The following is a 6,640-nucleotide window of genomic DNA, read 5'->3' on the forward strand; positions in this document are numbered from 1 at the left end:
AGTACCTCGTTGTCCAGTAGATCTTGTTTTGACGCAATGGGTAATCTATAATCGTTTCTTTTAAGTAGTACGTTCTTCTTTTGCTCGGTGTTTATTATCTTAGCTCCACTGGTTGCGTGTTTCTTGGATCTCACAGAGGTTCAGAGCGCAGCGTCGCCTCGTAGCTTGGAAAGCGTGGGCTGTTACGCTGTCTGACGTCGCACCGTACCTTCACCAGCGGCAGGAAGGAGAAATCTCACAAAAGCACTTCTAGCACCAGGCATAGCTGTCATGTTATTGAGAGCGTACGGCAGGTTATTTTGTTAGCTTGCCACTAGAGGGTTGGGAATTGCGACTGACCTGAAGAAGGAAGCAGCGGCTGTCTCGGTGCTGGCTGGCCGACTGAAGGCGGCGGCAGGGGAGCAGCAGCCGCGGACAGCTCCTTGTGACGTCACGCAGGTATGGCCGGCTGCGGCCTATCGCAGCGCAGCATCTCCCTCCAGGGCCGCCGGCCTTCAGCCAGCTTCGGCTCTGCTTACCTGCAGACATTCTTCTGGCTCCTAGGCGTTTTTGTCCCGCTCTGCCCACTGCACGCAAAGAGATCTTCACTGTCTGTACTTATACCTACAATCGAGGGTACGCTCTGGCTGCGAAACGCTGATACGGTAGCATTAATTCATCTATAAATGTAGGGTAACTGCAGTGAAAGTCAGAAAAAGTGGGAGGAGCACACCACAAAACTGCTGAAGCGTCTTAACAAATCTCTGTTTGCAATGCGAATTTTGTCAGATGTAGGGGATATAAAAATGAAAAAGCTGGCATAATATGCTTACTTTCATTGCATGATGTCATATGGGATTATTTTTTGGGGTAATTCATCAAGCCAAGCTGAAGTTTTCCGGGCACAAAAACGTGCAGTAAGAGTTATATGTGGTGTGAACTCAAGAACATCCTGCAGAAGCCTGTTTAGGGAACTAGAGATACTAACTACTGCTTCCCAATATATTTATTCCTTAAAGAAATTTGTCATTAAAAATATATCACTTTTTCAAACCAACAGCTCAATTCATGGAATCAATACTAGAAATAAGAATAATCTTCGTAAGGATTTAAAAAGGTGTGCATTATTCAGGAACACACATTTTCAATAACTTGCCAGCAGCCATAAAAAGCTTAACAACCAATGAAATTCACTTTAAGAGAAACCTAAAGGATTTATTGGTGGACAACTCCTTCTACTCCATTCATGAATTCCTCAGTAAAACCAACTGATTTATATATATAACTTCTGCACAATTTCAGTGCAGTAATGTGTTCATTATATATATATATATATATATATATATATATATATATATATATATATATATATGTGTGTGTGTGTGTGTGTGTGTGTGTGTAAGTACACTCTAACTTCTGGACCATTTCAGTGCAGTAATGTGTTCATTGTAAATAAGTATTATAGTAGTTGTATTTCATGTTTATTACCTTATAAATAAATAAATAAACATTTTAATTTTAAATTCAGTGCATTAATATTTGTAAAATGACTCTTTAATATAGTGTTCATTAAAAAATGACGATCATTCCACTTGGGATCTGTGGAATGGTACATTAGCTTATTTGTTTTAGTTGTAAATATTTGTCATGTATTGTTGTTTTTCTGACATGTTCCACATCCTGGAGGACCTCCTCACTACGGATCAATTGGAATGAAAGTAAATCTAATCTAAACTTGTAATGAATGACAGCTTGCTTTAAAGGTAGATAACGTGCGGCATATTGGGCTTATTGGGATAAAAATAATCCGGTAGCTTTTGAGAGCAAAATTAAAAAAGTGCCATTAGAGTCGATGGCGTTAATTACATATTTAGGCAGAACGTTGTGAAACGAAATGAAGTTGTAGTTAGAATAAAGGGACGATATTTGTGTATTAGGGGGGTTCTGGGAAGCTGTAATACAGCTGCAAAGGGATAGAGTACGATGAACCATGCACCTTGCCGTTGGTGTGGAGGCTTGCTTGCCTCAGCGATACAGATGGCCGTACCGTAGGTGCAACCACAACGGAGGGGTATCTGTTGATAGGCCAGACAAACATGTGTTTCCCGAAGAGAGGCAGCAGCCTTTTCAGTAGTTGCAGGGGCAACAGTCTGGATGATTGACTGAGCTGGCCTTGTAACACTAACCAAAACGGCCTTGCTGTGCTGGTACTGCGAACGGCTGAAAGCAAGGGGAAACTACAGCCGTAATTTTTCCCGAGGGCATGCAGCTTTACTGTATGGTTAAATGATGATGGCGTCCTCTTGGGTAAAATATTCCGGAGGTAAAATAGTCCCCCATTCGGATCTCCGGGCGGGAACTACTCAAGAGGACGTCGTTATCGGGAGAAAGAAAACTGGCGTTCTATGGATCGGAGCGTGGAATGTCAGATCCCTTAATCGGGCAGGTAGGTTAGAAAATTTAAAAAGGGAAACGGATAGGTTAAAGTTAGATATAGTGGGAATTAGTGAATTTCGGTGGCAGGAGGAACAAGACTTCTGGTCATGTGAATACAGGGTTATAAATACAAAATCGTATAGGGGTAATGCAGGAGTAGGTTTAATAATGAATAAAAAATAGGAGTGCGGGTAAGCTACTACAAACAGCATAGTGAACGCATTATTGTGGCCAAGATAGACACGAAGCCCACGCCTACTACAGTAGTACAAGTTTATATGCCAACTAGCTCTGCAGATGATGAAGAAATTGATGAAATGTATGATGAGATAAAAGAAATTATTCAGGTAGTGAAGAGAGACGAAAATTTAATAGTCATGCGTGACTGGAATTCGAGAGTAGGAAAAGGTAGAGAAGGAAACAAAGTAGGTGAATATAGATTGGGGGTAAGAAATGAAAGAGGAAGCCGTCTGGTAGAATTTTGCACAGAACATAACCTAATCATAGCTATCACTTGGTTCAAGAATCATAAAAGAAGGTTGTATAAATTGAAGAATCCTGGAGATACTAGAAGGTATCAGATAAATTATATAATGGTAAGACAGAGATTTAGGAACCAGGTATTAAATTGTAAGACATTTCCAGGGGCAATGTGGACTCTGACCACAATGTATTTGTTATGAACTATAGATTAAAACTGAAGAAACTGCAAAAAGGTGGGAATTTAAGGAGATGGGACCTGGATAAACTGACTAAACCAGAGTTTGTAAAGAGTTTCAGGGAGAGCATAAAGGAAAAATTGACACGAATGGGGGAAAGAAATACAGTAGAAGAAGAATGGGTAGCTCTGATGGATGAAGTAGTGAAGGCAGCAGATGATCAAGTTGGTAAAAAGACGAGGTCTAGTAGTAATCCTTGGGTAAGAGAAGAAATATTTAATTTAATTGATGAAAGGAGAAAGCAAGCCGGTCCCAAGCCCGGGCCCATCTAAAAACAAGAGGATGGGGAAGTGTGGAGGGGGAGGAGTAACAACCTCGTAAAAAAACCAGGGTCCGTCCGGCTCCAGATGGTAGCACCCTGTCATAGGGCCCCTGCCTAGGGTTACTAGGTGAAACCCAGCCAACGGTCTCAATGGCGGAAGAGGAACAATTTCCCAACGGCAGAGAGAGCGGAAGAGCTAACTCCAGGGCTTACTACCTTGGTTTTAATTTCGGATTCGGGGCAACCCGATCCCCCAATTTATTATCCAACAATTATTGCAAAGCATGATGGGAACGTCGTCAAAGATAGACACTACTCCAAGAGGTAGACCGAATGGCAAATCCTCCGTTGTTCGTAGAAACAATGCAAAGGGGTCAAAGGATTTTGGAGGACCCCAACCAACATGTATGCAGCCCTCAACACTGAAATTTAAGAAAGCAACTATGTTTGCAACCCTAAATGTAAACTCTCTAATTAAAGTAGGAAAATTGAAATCATTGATTGAAAAGCTGAACCAGAAAGAAATTTTAATATGTGCATTGCAAGAAACAAGGTTTTTAGATGAAACTGCTTTAGATTTTGAAAACTATCGTTTATTTAAAGGAAAACCAGGTAAAATCTTAATGAAACAAATGCCATACCTGGGAACAGCATTTCTGGTACATCACTCACTTTTAGATTCAGTTACTAACTTCTACTCGAGTTCTGAGAGACTATCCATTCTTGAGATTAAATGTAAAAACAAAGGATACTCTATAATCAACTGCCATGCACCCATAAACCAGGACAACAAAAATAACCCGGAGAAAGTTGAAGAATTTTGGGAGATACTTGAAATGGAACTGGATAGATGCTCAAAGAAGAACATAAAAATGTTAGTAGGCGATTTTAACGCACAAATAGGAAGGGAGGAAAAATACCATGGAACAGTAGGCCTCTTCCCAGGTCACAAAAGAACTTCAAAAAATGGAGAAAGGCTTATAGAGGTATGTAGGCATTTCAACTTGAAAATAATGACAACACATTTCAAAAAGCTGAGCCGAAAAACTAAAACATGGAGATCACCAAATCCACTTCTCGGAGAATTCCAAATTGACCATGTGGCTATCTCACTTCATTGTCAAGAAGAAATTCAAAACACTAAAGTGCTGAAAAGCCTTGATGTTGATTCAGACCACTATTTGACTACGATTAAATTCAGACCACTCCCATTTCGAAAAGAGAAGAAAACCTTTTACAAAATTCCAAAATATAACACAGAAACTTTAAAAAATGAAGAAATTAAACAACGGTTTCAAAGAGCATTGCACAAAGATAGCGATGGCATATCCACAATAAATAAGGAAGCTGGATGGGAGGAGATCAAAAACGAAATAGTTGAAATAGCAAAAGAAAATTGTCTCGTGAAAAGAGTAAGAAGACATCCATGGTGGGACAATGAATGTGATGAGAACCTGGAGAAGAGACAGAAATTGTGGCAGAAATGGAACTCCACAAAAGATCCTCAAGATCTTGACAATTTTAAAATCCAGAGAAGAGAAACAGCTAAGCTTTTCCGTAATAAAAAAAGAAGACAATTTCAGGATAACCTAGAACAGATTGAGGAAGACTTTAAAAGAAATAATTCTAGAGATTTCTACAAAACTTTTAGAAAACAGCTAACCAAATACCAATCCCCAAATTTATGTTTTAAAGATGAAGAGAACAAGCTAGGTTTGACAAACAAGACTAATTGTGAAATACTAGCAAAATATTTCGAGAATCTACTAAATTGTGAACCACCCAAAGATAAAATGAGTTTTGAAAACCACCGAAATACTAATACCGAGTCAAAACCTCCAGACGCTGAAGAAATAAAACACATAATACACAGTCTAAAAAACAATAAAGCCCCAGGTGAAGACTCCATAGTACCAGAAATCCTAAAAATAATGGATACCAACCTCCCACAAGTTTTGGAACATATGTTTAAGAAGATCTGGGACGAAGAAAGCATTCCTGAAGACTGGCAGTGTGCCCTGATACACCCACTACACAAAAAGGGGGATAAGATGAATGTTAATAATTATAGAGGGATCTCGCTACTACCAGTAGGATACAAAATTTTGTCAAGGAAATTACTTCAAATCGTGGAGCCAGTTCTGGATAAAAAAATAGGTGAATATCAAGCAGGTTTTAGACAAGGTAGATCCTGTGTTGAACAAATATTTAACCTGAAAACACTAATTCGTTACAGAATCTCAAGAGGCCAGAGATTTGCAATAGTATTTGTAGATTTCAAAAAAGCATACGACTCGGTAGATAGAGAAACATTACTGAAAGTATTGGAAGAATTTGGGGTCGATAAGAAAACAATTCAAATTATCAAACAGACGCTAACAAACAGTAAGGCCAAAGTTAAATTTATGGGTGAAATTTCAAGGAAGTTCGAAATTAAAACAGGTGTTAGACAAGGTGATGGTTTATCCCCAATCCTCTTCAACTGCGTACTGGAAAAGATATTGAGAATATGGAAAGAAGAACTCAAAGGCACCAAGAATGACATCAGAATTGGAACAAAAAAAGAAAAAATAGAAGTGGACTGTTTAGCTTTTGCAGACGATCTGGCAATAATTACAGAAAACGAAGAAATAGCTCAGAACTACTTGGAGAAACTACAAGAAGTTTCGGCCAGAGCTGGACTGCAGATTTCATTTGAAAAAACCGTGTATATGTCTAATCATAGAAATAACAAGAAAAATCTTATTACTAAATACGGCAATATTAAGAGAGTAGAAAAATTTAAGTATTTAGGTGAAATAATTCAAGTGAATGGTTTAGACAAGAGTGCAAACCAGGCGAGAGCAAGGAAAATGGAATTTGCTTTTCAAAAAACCAAAGACATATATAACAAAAAAAACATTTCGATTCAAGCTAAATTAAGACATTATAAAACTGTCATTAGACCAGAATGCCTGTATGCATCGGAGTGCCTAACTCTTAACAAAAAGGGGGAAATAGAAAACATGGAAAAGAAAGAAAGGAAAATTTTGAGAAAAATATTAGGACCGAGAAAGATTGGGGAAGAGTACAAGCTAAAGAGTAATAAGGAAATATACAAAACTATTGAGAAAGTGAGTGAGGCAATGCGTAAACGCAGACTAACGTTTTATGGTCACCTGTCGAGGATGGATGGAAACAGACTAACAAGAAAAGTGTTTGAACATAGTAACAGGAACGAAAAAACCAACAATAAATGGATACA

The 6,640-nt window shown here is 38.7% G+C and overlaps 1 protein-coding gene across 1 annotated transcript in view; it reads right to left on the bottom strand.

Annotated features, from left to right (window-relative positions):
• Positions 1-439, bottom strand: part of LOC126183619 (uncharacterized) — a 182,052-nt gene extending 181,613 nt beyond the window's left edge. Inside the window, exon 1 of the mRNA XM_049925736.1 lies at positions 340-439. The gene's annotated coding sequence lies outside the window, so the exon portion shown is untranslated. The remainder of the gene's footprint in view (positions 1-339) is intronic.
• Between the last annotated feature and the right edge of the window lie 6,201 nt (positions 440-6,640).

Source organism: Schistocerca cancellata, chromosome 4 (assembly GCF_023864275.1).
Source record: "Schistocerca cancellata isolate TAMUIC-IGC-003103 chromosome 4, iqSchCanc2.1, whole genome shotgun sequence".
In the NCBI taxonomy this organism is placed as follows: domain Eukaryota; kingdom Metazoa; phylum Arthropoda; class Insecta; order Orthoptera; family Acrididae; genus Schistocerca; species Schistocerca cancellata.